Source organism: Ceratotherium simum, chromosome 31 (assembly GCF_057802395.1).
Source record: "Ceratotherium simum simum isolate JZ-2026a chromosome 31, ASM5780239v1, whole genome shotgun sequence".
NCBI classification, from domain to species: Eukaryota; Metazoa; Chordata; class Mammalia; order Perissodactyla; family Rhinocerotidae; genus Ceratotherium; species Ceratotherium simum.
The window spans coordinates 16461444-16474989 of record NC_141930.1 but is presented as its reverse complement, the minus strand read 5'-3'; the positions used below and the strand labels follow the sequence as shown (position 1 = coordinate 16474989).

At 38.4% G+C, this 13546-nt stretch overlaps 1 protein-coding gene across 17 annotated transcripts in view; it reads right to left on the bottom strand.

Moving 5' to 3' along the window:
• NCOA2 (nuclear receptor coactivator 2) overlaps positions 1-13546 on the bottom strand; it is a 283737-nt gene that overhangs the window by 107746 nt on the left and 162445 nt on the right. For 10 of the 17 annotated variants that reach the window (XM_087420446.1, XM_087420443.1, XM_087420444.1 and 7 more), the window contains one exon: positions 8971-9083. The exons of the other annotated variants lie outside the window; for them this stretch is intronic. The gene's annotated coding sequence lies outside the window, so the exon portion shown is untranslated. The remainder of the gene's footprint in view (positions 1-8970; positions 9084-13546) is intronic. 17 annotated transcript variants of the gene reach the window in all.

Below are 13546 nucleotides of genomic sequence, written 5' to 3'. Positions count from 1 at the left end.
CTCAAAGAGAAGCACTGTGGTGCTCTAACCTAGATGACTCTGACTGATACTCTTAACACCCAGTGTGAGGCTGGGCTGGCAGCAAGTGTTAGTATTTCACACGAGAACGTGTGGTGGCGTTAGGTGAGTTAATTTTTTTCCCCACTCAAGTGACACAGATAAAAACCAGAGACAGATAGATAGAATGATAGATTAGATAGATTTATGACCTCTACTGTGCACTTACACATAGAAAAATCATCTAAAATAAAACAAACTATATGGAAAGATGAGTTTTAATGCATTTTTCTAGATCACATTTAAAAATTAATTTCCAATGAAAAGGTAAGAGATGGAAAATACTGAAGGGCAGCATTGAAGGTTTAGAAATTTTATTTTGAAGAAATAGCCGTTTCTTAAACGTTCTGCATGTTTTTGACACTCACATGAAATTAAAATGCTTGAGCATTTCACTCTCAATTCTGAAAGTGTTCAATGTAAATCACAAAAACTGAAAATGACACAAGTAAACTCTTGGGTCGTATCTGATGGTAATTACAGTCATTGAGAACAAGCCAGTTTCTACCAGATGTGGGGGGGGGTTGTGAAAGGATAAGAGTGGAAAAGAAGTTTCAATCTGTCCATTCTTGTTATCTACAACAAAACAACAGTCTTGCTTTCACTGTGACAGTACATCCTCCCTTACATCCTGTAATATCAACCTGTATAAACTAGACAGTAGAGGAAACAGTTAGCCACAAGAATTAATATATTTTATTCTTTAAAAGTAATAATATTCTGGGAGGGGTGAACAATGACAGTTAAATCCTTAGCATAAAGACAGAAAGTAAAATAAAATATTAAATCTCAACACAATGAAAAAGTGTATTCTTCGTGCATGAAATTCATCAATGTAACTTATAAGGTAACAAAGCTGTTGCTCACAATACAGCCTCATACCATCAAAGCTAGTTAATCATCCAGAATTCATGGAAACGATAATGTGCATTTTATCTTTTATCAGTACTGGCTATCTTCCAAATGAGGCCTGTAAAACTGTCAGATTTATTATATACAGAACAAATTCTGTTAAAGAATAAATAAGGATAATACTGTTGCTGAAATCTAAACATAATAAGTAATCAAACATCAGAGCTCTATTGCTAGTTCCAAGAAATATTTTTAAAAAGTTAGGCCCTCTTTGCAATTCCTTACTTGGAGATGAAGTTTATAAGAAATGACATACAAAGAGCTGCTGAAACAATTCCTCTTATCAACGCCTACGTGAGGAGGAGCTGCCCGAGAAATTATCTAGCTCTTGATGTGAGACCAGAAAGGCTTGTCGAGCTTCCAAGGTCCTTCCAGGTTCTTTCTGAACTCCCTTTACAAGAGATACATGACATTGCTGTGTAATCTGCAGTCTGGTTCTTCACAAACTTTGTTAGACTAAGAAATACTCAGGTAATACTAAAAGTGTACATAAATCCTCACTTAAACACTTTTGCATTTCTGTTCTCTTAAATTCATTCTGAAAGGATAATCTTCAGAGCCCCCCATTGCTCAGAAGTCCACCTCTACCAAGACGCATTCACTATTTCTTTATCACAAGTGAGAACATTCGCTCATTCTAAACTTGAAACAACTTCTCCCTCAAAGTATACTGTGTTCCAGGAGGGATCCCTTTATTTTACAAAAGCAAAACTTCTGGGCCAGACTCTGATAAGTCTAAGAAAACACAGTATCCAATGTTTAAATATACAAAATGTGCTGCTGGGATGTAGATGCCCAAGAAACGTAGAAAACAGAGAGTGGGCCAAACCTTGCAAGTCAGTAAGACCATACAGCTGCAAAGACATTGAACCGACAGGAGGGGAAATACCTCTTTCCAAACAGGCCAACTGAACAAAATTACCCAAAGCAAACATTATTTTGGCAAGACCCCAACTTCTGGCAAGAGTTAAATAAATGTTCTATGCAGTAAATATGCAGATTATGCAAGGATATATCGTTGATGCATAGAAACAGGCAAACAAAGAAGCATCCCACCTGCGATACAACCTAAGCAGAATTCTGTAGATTCTGAATGCAGGGATGAGAAAGAGCACACAGAAAAACCAACATTTCCTTCCCACTGGCAAAACAAGCAATGCATTTAGCAGTGTGACAGAAGATGCTATACTATCTTTCAGAAACAAATTTTAGCTAGTGAAATAGTATATTATTTTCCCCAAAGTGTTATGACTCTTTTCACTGGATCATAAGAACACTTTTAAGTTCATCTTTACATAATACTATATTGCTTCTTGCTTTTCATACAACAAAATTTTAATTTACCTCACATATTACGGTAAGTATCTGCAGATTCAGACTTATCAAACTGTACATTAATTCCCAGTGACAGTAGTTAGGTTGCAAAGTTTTAGGAGATTCACTTCATATAAATCCAGAATAAAAGGCATCCTATTTGGAAACAAACGCTCAGCTTAACTTCACTACTTTTGAGCAACTTACTGTACACTTTACTTTTTAATTAACTGCAATAAGCCAAACACAAACTACTATTATTAGGATATGATGTTTTAATAATAAAACGCTAACAGTTTACAGTTGGATACAGGATTAAAGAAAATAACATATCCTACAACTACAGCTATTCTTCTCCAAGCAAAATGGCCTCAGCCCCTACCTTCTCTTACGCTGTTTCTCACTCCACGGAACAGTCATAACAACAGTGGAGAAACAAACGTTTAAGCTAAATATTCCTTCCTTTTCAATACGCTCCGCTCTTAGGTTTACTTTTGTCTAATGGCCTTAAAGTGGGATATTAGACAGTAACTAGAAGATATATTCCATTTTCTGACTGAAAGCCAATAATCCTCATGAATTTTTTAGCTGGAAGACACTTCAAGATGCCATGGGGAGGCCTGTAATAAACACATCAGGCTGCAAAGGGGCGGCAGCCGCTCTTTCACACGTGTTGCAATCATCAAAGAAATGGCTTGATTCGTGCCCGTCACACAAAGACTCGGCTGTAACATTTCCATCATCTACATCTCTCTTAAAAAACGAAACATCCTCTCTTCAAGTCTTATCTTAGCAAAATTCAGTGCAGAATACGCAAGTAGCAGAGAGCTGTGCTAAACTATCACTACCGACGGGGGAAACTGCCTAGTCTGACATCAGAGGCATAAGAGGGCTTCTACTTTCTGAATTCTCAGAGGCTCAGTTCCATAATATAGCCAGTCACTGGGCTGCCTGCAGAGCCGAGGACGTCAGCCGGGCTAATATGGCCAGGAATAGCAGGACTAGGTTTTCATAAAACCTCAGATGAGAAAACATGGAGGGGAGAAGCTGCATTCCTCGAATAATGTAAGCATTTCCCTCCCCTTCAAGCAAGGTGTGCTTAGTCCCTATTTAATATTGGGAAAACCAGTTTTCACTAAGGCTCAGCATTCTGGAAAGAATCATCAAACTGAGAACTACAACGTAGTGCTTGTGTTTGAGTTTCATAACTTCTTCAGACTAAAATTCAATAATCTTTACTCAGAAACCCATTTTAAACTTCTTTATGAGATTTCTTAAAAACCTCCTAATTTATGAGAAAAACTTACTGAAATGGCAGGGCAAGACAGTTTGTACCTATATAAAAAGTATTTTTATTATTCCAGTTGTAAAAAAATTTTAAATAAATGAGTCCTCTCTTCCCACAGTATAACATTGTTGGCTTTTTTCTGGCTAACACTTATTGAGTACTTATTAAGAATTAAGCACTTTGCATATACTTTCTTGCTTAAAAACCCACATTTTTATGTTTTTATATATATGTACACACACATACACACTCACCCCTTACAGATTATCCAACTTCTCCCACCTGTTTCCATAAGTTATTTGCCCAAGTCACACAGATGATAAATAGACCAGGAGTCAAACTCAGGTGTAATTATAATAACTATCATTTATTGAGTGCTTAGTATCTTGCAAGGCATTCTCTACGCACTTTACATATCTGAACTCCTTTGGTTGCTGTAACAACCTATGATTATCACCATTTTACAGATGGGGAAACTGAGGTACTGAAGAGACAAAGTAACTTGACCAGGGCCACACAGGAATTTTCAGAGCTCATCAGTGAATCCAAACAGTTCCTCAATTCTTAACCACTGCAATGTGAGCACTGAGGTTTCTCTACTTTAATACTTTCATTGAAGAGAGAAATATATACTTATGTATATCCTAGAAAGCAGTATATTTTAATTTAGTTTGATAAACAGTGAATATGTAATTTGAAAGTACTTTTCTTTTTGCTAAAAATGTAGCAGTATCATTGTAAAATGCAAAACACTTCTTTCTGCAAAACACGGACATACTTGAGACTCATTCATCTATCCATTCAATAAATCATTAATGCACCAGGCAGTGTTGCAGACACTGGACACAGAGACATGAACAAAACAGACAAAAGTCCCTCTCCTCCTGAAGCTCACATTCCAGTGCAGAAAGGAAATCAGGCCTCAGCTCACAAGCAATTATTCCCTGGAGGGAAATGAAGTATTACTCTTATTATTGAATTTATTATGAAGTTACTGAAATAACAAAACCAGCTAGAATTTTTTCTGGCACACCAACGATGCCGAGTTTCATTCAAAACAGTAAAAGTTCGTTTTTCCTACAGAATCAGAAGTAGTAATTGGCTAATTTAAAAACTCAGTTATCAAGAGCAATTATAGAAAATGACGCCTACTACTTTAATTCATTTTAACTTTAAACATAAAAATATACACTTGAGTATCAGTCTCCAGTGGAGTTTCATATTGCCTTTCTTGCATAAGGCATTGTCTACTATTTCCAATTTTTGTTTATTTAAAATAGAGCTAGAAGTTATAGACACTTAGATTTCTTATAAGTGCTTATGAGGTACAGATTTTTACTGTTTTTTCCCAGTCTTTTACAGATGTGTTGCATATACCTATTTGGCAGCAATTTTTGTCTATTTGACTGAGTTTTTCAAAGCACTCATTTTAGTTTTTATAGAAACATATATGTCTTCTCAAACTCATACTTAATCAGTTACATAATATTTAATTAAATGATGCAGTTACAATAACAAAGTACAACCTGCATAAACCAGTTGGGACACGAGGCTGGCTCTCCGTAGGCACGCGATGTCCCTGCGGGGGGCAGGAGTGTGGGGGCTGCAGCTGCCCCCCACCTGGGGCACTCGAGCACAGCAGCATCAGTCCCCTGGGTTACAGAGGGGAATGCTGATCATGTGGTTTATTCCAGCCCATCAGTCCCAATGGAGACTGACTAAGAAAATCAGAATTGACACAAAGCTAACCTGAAGGCAGAAGTCATTCAATCATTCAACAAATATTACTGAATATCTATTATGTGCCATGCACGGTTCTAGATACTGGGGCATACAGCAACGAACAAAACAAACAAGTCTTTTGTCCATGACTCTCATATTCTAGTAAGGAGGTGGGGGAGAAGAGAAATAGCAAAGCAAACAAACATTTACTATATTAGACAGTGACTAGAGCTACAAAGACAAATGAGATAGGGTTAGGAGAGAGTACAGTGCAGATGGGGGTGAGGGGGGCTATTTTAAACAGGTGGTTAGGAAAGTTCTCTCTTGATAGAGTGATATTTGAGCAGAGGCCTTCCTAATAGAACTCTAAGATTCCTAACAGAAGCTTTTTATTATGCAACCATTAAAACAAAATTCATGACAAGTTGTACAACATAGTGACTAAGAGCAGATCCTCTGGCGTCAACTCTGGTTTGGAATCCCTAGAATACTGCATATTAATTATGTTAATTAACCTCTTTGGACCTAAGTTTCTTCACTTGTAAAACTGTAGAAATATTAATACATACCTCTGTAAGTTTGCTGAGAGCATGAAATGTAAAGGGCATAGAACAGCAACTGGCACCTAGTAAGGGCTTATTTAATAAATGTTAGACATTACTATAGGTTGAATTTAATAGCACGTAAATGTTCATGAAATAATCTAAGCTAATGGTGAACACAGCTGGAGAGGAAAATTAATTGATAGAAAAAAAATTGGAAGAAAATTCACCAAAATACAAGCAGTTAAATTGTTTCGATGGGCACTACAGGTGTAATTTAATTTTTGTATTTTCCAAATTTCCTTTCATTAATACATCAGACTTTTATGAGTTTACACGAAAAAAGGAAGGGAAGGAAGGAACAGGGAAAGAAAAGAAGGGAGGGAGGGAGGGAAGGAGGAAAGGAAAGAAAGAAACCTGGCTGTGCTGCTGGAAAAAAACAAAAACAAGAAAACCAAATAGAGATTCTTTTAAATAACCAGGTCTCTAGAATGCAAATTATAAATGTACCAATTGCTTACATGCATATTTTCAGGAAGAATATTGCATAAAATGAGGGAAATCTACTCTATAGTAAGTGGCACAAAGACTGCCTAAAGTGAATGAAGTAAGAAATTGCACCTCATTGTACCAATAAGTATTAGCAATAAAATTTAAAATATAAATTATATCATTTGGTAAATCAAGTGATATTCTATAACAGTTTCCAAACTGCTAAAACTATATTAACAACCAACTTATATTTCTCCAAATTTACTCCATGTTCTTCTACATAAGAAACATGGAAGCTCTTGGTCATTTTGGACTCATTCCTATATCCTCTTCTCCTTAACCTTAGGAACTTTCTTATGTTTTCTCTCCTACTGATGTGACTCTTTTAAAGCAAGAAAAATACCCAAATCACAAGAGCCTTCCAACAAAGGTTACTAAAATTGCTCTTCTTCCAATCAGGAAAATCTTATCCTTCAAGTTCAGCCTCTTATGAAGGCTTCCCAGATTCCACTAGGAAGAATTAAAGGTTCCCTGCTGCTTGTTCCCCAGCCCATGGTACATAAAATTAAAATAACACTTCTTTTTCCTGCATCATTAGTTGCCTCTTGGAACGCACCATCCTCATGAGCCAGCCCTGCGTGCGCCCCAGGCAGGCCCACACTGCTGCCTCCCACTCCAGTCTCTTGGTGCCAGAGATGAGACTTCACACTCATTCTTTCCTCCCGTCTCTCACTCACACTCAGTTAACTCCAAACTTTCTTATGAGTTCTTTATCTCCAATCAAACAGGAAAACAAAGTAAGGGCAAAACTTTTTAGCACGTCTCAGGGACAAAGTATACGACCCAGATTAAATGCCTGTGGTTAGAGAAGAAATAAGGTACACAGTAAGACGTCTTCTTCTGAAATACTCTTTTTTATGCTCTTTCTCTGTTCTTTAGCACTCTTCTACAGAAGTGGAAAATGAGCAAGGAGGAAAAACTTGTTTTGGTGGGAGGACCTCTGATTCATTTTTTCACCACACAAATTCCTACAAACTTTCTTTTGGTCAGATCGTTACAATAACTCCAAACAGTATGTGCTATGAGGCAATGGTTGCCATTACAAATAGAAAGAGGCAGTTCTGGATCAACAGAGGACCCCCTCCTCCAAAAAAAATCCAATTTGGCCTTATAAACATAAGCCAAATTAAGCATTATTATTTGCAAATAACATACCTACAGAATGATTTACTGAGAATTACTAAAATTTAGAAAGTTATTTACAAGAATTCATTATTTAAAAAGAATTTAAAAATTACCTTTGCACCTGAAAATATGAGCCAGAATACTTTAACCATTTTTTTCTCTCTCAAATGTTGGATTTTGGTAATCACCAAAACTAACCATACTGTAGTTTATGAGAGATTTATATTTCAGCTCAAGTTTCAAACTTGGGACATGGAAACAGCTTTCAGCAGAAGTACAATCATATTGTTATTCCTATGATTGTACAATGGAGCCCAGTTCTCCGACCTCAGGATCAGAGGCCAGGGAGCCCTCTAGTTTTGACAGACTTGGTGCAGAGCATAGAGTTGTCCTGGAAAGCTGTAAATGGAGGGTTTTCTCCCTTTTATAGCTCCAGATGGAGAGCTGTTGCATTTTGTGGAACTAAAAACATATTGGACTCAAGAATGGTAGCGTCTAATTACCCCTTGGGTAGTTAATACAAATTTAAACCCAAATGAGCTTAAAGTGTGTCACAAATAATAATTTAATGGACTAAATAAGGGTGGTCTAGAATAGGCACTGAAAAGATTAAAACAAACTCCTCCTATTTGTAAGATGTGTTGTTCTCTACCTTTTTTTTTTATGATTCCTAAAATGTGTTTGCACTGAGAGTAAAGAGTAATCATTTTGTAAAACCTACACCTGTGGATAAAGATCTGCTAGACTGCTGTGCCTTATTTAACCATAACTGGCAAGTAATAAGCATGAAATGAAACTTTAAAGAAATTAAGAAAATTGCTTGACACCTCAGAGATGGCTAGCTATATTATAATCCTTTTGTCTGATACTGAAATCAAAAGGCTAAGAATTCATTAAGCTGAAACTCACACCCTGGTTCCAGTTGGGCTAGATGACGTGGAGATAACTAAGCTAGCTCTCAGAGATCTCACACACATTATATATATGTGAAAACACAGGCATATGATTTCTTTAGTTTGGTGCTTTGTTTTAAGCCAATGTTTCAAAACCTAGACCAATGACTGTTACTTAGGGTAAAAACACATTTGCACCCTGAGCAATTAAGTCTTATATAAGGTTAAGCTTCTAATTAATATAGGTCTCTTTTTGGTATTAAAAATATAACCTAAATTATAGGGTTTTAATTTAAAAATCTATTTGCATTTCTTTCCTTCTCATGTTTGACTGCACTGATCATTATTGAGCAGCTGCTAAGGGCAAACTACTGTGCACTATGGACATCGTAATACACTATGGACATCGTAATACACTATGGACATCGTAATACAATCACGGAGTAAGAAACAGAACTTGATCTCAGGAAATCAAAGATTTAGGAAGAAGAAACAAGCATGGAATTAACTAACACGGAATAAAGGACATATGAAAGCTACCAAGTGCTAATGAGAGGAAAATTACCTTTGTTGCAGGGCGCCTCGGCAGAGGTTTTATGAACGCTTGAGTTGCGCTTTGAAGAATGGGTGAAATATTCCAAATTGAAGCTGGGGCGGTGGTGAAGGTATCTGAGATCCCTGCGGGGCGCCAAAGTGGTGCAGTTAATAACGAGCAAGGCTGGGCTAGACCTGCTGGGTGCAGCTGCATGGCCATGCGACTTGACATTTGGGGAGTCTGGATCTTTCCCTGCTCACTCAACCTCTTTTCCACTCCAGTGGCTGTCAGGCCCTGGTTGTGGTGCTGGCTGCACCCTCCCTAAACCAGGGCAGCCTTAGAACTGTGGTTCTCAAAGTGTCACCTAGGAACTGTCAGAACTACACACCCTGGCTCCAGCCCAGCCAACTGAATGGAAACTCTGGAGGCAGGGCTGGCACCCCAAAAAGCCCTCCCCACAGTCTGATGATGCCCTCTGAGGTTCAGGAACCACTGCCCTAAACTTTAGAGAGAAATTTTCTTGCCCCATCAGTGACCTGAAATCTGACTAACTCATAGTCATTATCTTCTTTGAGGGAGAAGGAAAGGGAGAGATAAAGCAGAGTACATTTTATTCACTGAATTCATTTATTCACCAGATATTTAAGTAAGTACCTACTTTGTAGAGTCAGAATATAGAAAACCTTAAATGCCAGAAAGAGTAGTAGTTCTGTTCATTAATAAACCATGGGCACACCAAAAAGCTTTGAGCGAGAGGTGGTAAAATCACAGTTATGCTAGAAAGATTACCATGGTACTGGTATAAATGACATTTCTGGCAGTGTAGGGAGGAGGGGCTGAAGACTAGCTAATAGGATATTGCAAAAGGCCACATACTGTATGAACGCATTTATATGAAATATCCAGAATAAGCAAATCCATAGAAACAGAAAGCAGATTAGTGGTTGCCAGGGGCTAAGAGGAAAGGGAAATGGGGAAAGACTGCTAACAAGCACAGGGTTTCTTCTCGGGTTGATGAAAATGTTCTGAAACTAGATAGTGGTGATGGCTGCACAACTTGTGAATAAACTAAAAACCACTGAATTGTACATTAAAAGGGTGAATGTTACGTTATGTGAATTATATCTCAATAAAGCGGTTTTTAAAAACAGAGAACAACAAAAGCCCCACAAGCTATTAAACCCGATGCTGATAATCCCACAAAAATGTGGAATAGATAAATAGATGGTTTGCAAGTATTCAGAAAACATACTGGTGATTACTACGAGCAAGAATGACTTCTCTAACAAGAATTCATCCCAAATGAATTTTCCTTATTCTTTATGCTAAAGAGATTGGAGTAAGAATTTTATTTTTTAAAAGTTTTACTACTTTTGCTCAAAAAAAGTAATACATCCTCATAGCAGAAAATATAAAATGCTCAAGAATAAAACTGCATATATTCCTATCACCCAGAGAATCATCAACTTAAAAAAAATTTCTGCTCAATATTTTAAAATGTATTGTATAGGGCTGGCCCGGTGGCGCAAGTGGTTAAGTGTGCGCGCTCCGCTGCGGTGGCCCGGGGTTCACCGGTTCGGATCCCGGGTGCGCACCGACACACTGCTTGGCAAGCCATGCTGTGGCGGCATCCCATATAAAGTGGAGGAAGATGGGCACGGATGTTAGCCCAGGGCCAGTCTTCCTCAGCAAAAAAAGAGGAGGATTGGCAGATGTTAGCACAGGGCTGATCTCCTCACACAAAAAAATAAATAAATAAAATGTATTGTGTATATATACACAATTAAGCACAAACTGTATATACAATTTTAGATGCTTTTTTGTTTTTTTAATGTTATACACCAAAATTTTTCAATGATGTTAAATGTCTTTATAAACATAATTTTTAATGACTTATTGTATTCCATCATATGAAGATACCAAAATATATTCAACCATTTTCTATAGTCAATCATCTAGATTTCTTCCATTTTTTATTACTATAAATAACACTGTGATGAATATCTTTGATATAAATGCTCATCCAAATTTCTGATTAACAATAATCAATAGTTTCAATACAAGAGAGTCTCAGAAATGTAACTGCTACATCAAAGAGTGTGACCATATTTAAGTCTATTTACGTATACTGTTACATTGTTTCCCAGAAAGGCTGTATTAATTTATAATAACTTCAGCAGAGTCTCATCTCCTCAGAATTCATAATAGTAATAGGCATTACGATTTTTTAAAACACTTTGCTAATCTGAAGATTATGGCGTGACATTATTTTATAATTTAAACTGATTACTAATAATTGGGTATCTTTAAAATGTTTATAAGCACTTCACTTTTACTCTGATGAGAGAATGGTGAGTGAGGGAGAGGGCGTAGATACAGCATGCTCAAGCCAGCTAGGCACCTGACTTGCTGCTGTTGTGAAGACAAAAGCAAAATGGGGGTGCCACTGGCGGTTCCCAAAGTTGGCTGCTAAGGAATCATCTGAGGAGCTTTTCAAAATACAGATGTCCCGGCTCCACCCCACACTAACTAAATCAGGACCCCTTGCAGAAGGACCCTCCTGATCAGCTGAAGCCTGCCCCGCACTGACCAGAAAGGAAGGGCATTGACAATTACTGTGCTGGATGACAACGGAGAATTAGCCAAGGCATTGTTGGTGTTAATTAACTGATTATTGTAAACAAAGAGAAGTTCCCCAAGCTAGTCTAGTTTTTTTTTAATCAGTGACTTGAACAAAGCATCTGTTTATCAGATGGGCAGATGACACAAAGCATAACTATCATGTTATAACATGTGATAACAAGATTAATTTTTTGAAAATCTTAAGATTAGCAGTCCAGAATAAAGGGTCTGAACCAGCATGATGACATTATTTATTCAATATCTTTGTATTATTAAAAATGTAAACACCTAAAAAAAAACACACATAGTAAAGGAAAAGGAAAAGCCCTCATAATCTTTCTTTTCCAGTGTATTCAGTATTTGGATCTGGGCAAAGATGGAACTTCTCTCACATTTGGTCACCAGCCAGTATTCTTATCTTGTTGGGTGCTTCTCCCCAACACAACCTATAACAATCTGACTCCACCCTACATCTCTCCCTGTGCCTTCTGAAGTCCTTACTCTGTAGTAACAAATTCCTCACATCCTTAACCTGATAACCGAGCCTTTCTGGCTCTCCTGACTAGGCCTCCCCTATAGTCCATTCCAGGAGAAGCTGCCTGTTCTCTCAACACACACACACTAGGGACAGGAGGTGGGTCATACTCTCCACAGTCCTCAGAGCAGCTACTAGGCCATCGCTCTATTACTAGGGTGTCCTTGTATAAAAATCTCTGCTCCAGAGGCTGGCCGAGTGGCGTAGCAGTTAAGTTCACGTGCTCTGCTTCAGCGGCCCGGGGTTCGCCGGTTTGGATCCCGGGCGCAGACCTACTCACCGCTCATCAAGCCATGCTGAGGCGGCATCCCACATAGAGCAACTAGAAGGACCTACAACTAGGCTATACAACTATGCACTGGGGATTTGGGGAGAAAAAAGAAAAAGAGGAAGATGAGCAACAGATGTTAGCTCAGGGCCAAGCCTCCTCAAAAAATAAATAAATAAAATTAAATTAAAAATTAAAAAAAAAAAAAACAAATCTCTGCTTCTTTAGAACCCATGCCATGGAACACCCTCTATCTATGCTCCAGTTTGAGATTTACCAATGTGCCACTTCATCCTCCACATTTATGGAAAATTTTGGCATTTGATTAGCTCTTCTTCTCTAGCCCAAATCTGGTCATCATCTCAAGTGATTTCAAAGTCTAGGTGGATGAGCTAATACCTGTGCTCACAGGCCCTCTGTCTCTCTCAACTTCACCAAAGGTCTCCTCCACTTCACTTCAGCCACTGCCTCCTATAATCATACCTGGAAACCTGTTACCACCTAGAATGGTTGCCACTTGAACGCCACTTTTGGCCCACAACCTCCTAGCATACTAGCTTTCTTACTGTAGTCCTCCTCAATAAGTGGCCTTCAGCGCATGAAGAACTCTGGTCTCTTGCCCCCTTTGCTCATCTCATTCCCTTCCCTACCCAGCTAGATCCACCACCAGCCCCCAGCACGCTCAGTTCCCTTTCACACATCTCCTCACACAGAATTCACTCTGCAAAACCTAATCCCAGGATCTCTCCACCCCTGTAAGTGGGAAGCCAAGCAGTGATGAAGAAAATCACACAGCTAAGGGGCAGAATGGCCCCACAAACAGGTCAGGTTGCTGAACTTGCCTCAGACCCACAGTCCTGCCCGCCACTCCTTTCACTTGTTCTCAAGTCAGCTCCTTCTATTTACCCCAACGATTATTTCCAGTTTTTACCACCTCAGCAAATGGCTGTTCTGTTTGATTTTACTCAACTTCCCTTCCTCTGCTCACAAAGATATGCACTGCTATCTTCAACGTCACTCCTGTGACTCAGAGGATGTGTGATCAGTCCTCGTGTCAACACTAACCATTCCAGCCCCTCTTCCTATTCCCCTCTCCACCTTCTCCAGGACATTGCTACAAAGCTTCTCTTTACCAATTGTCAACCTCTTCCTCTCTAACCCGCACGCATACTCGGGTCATT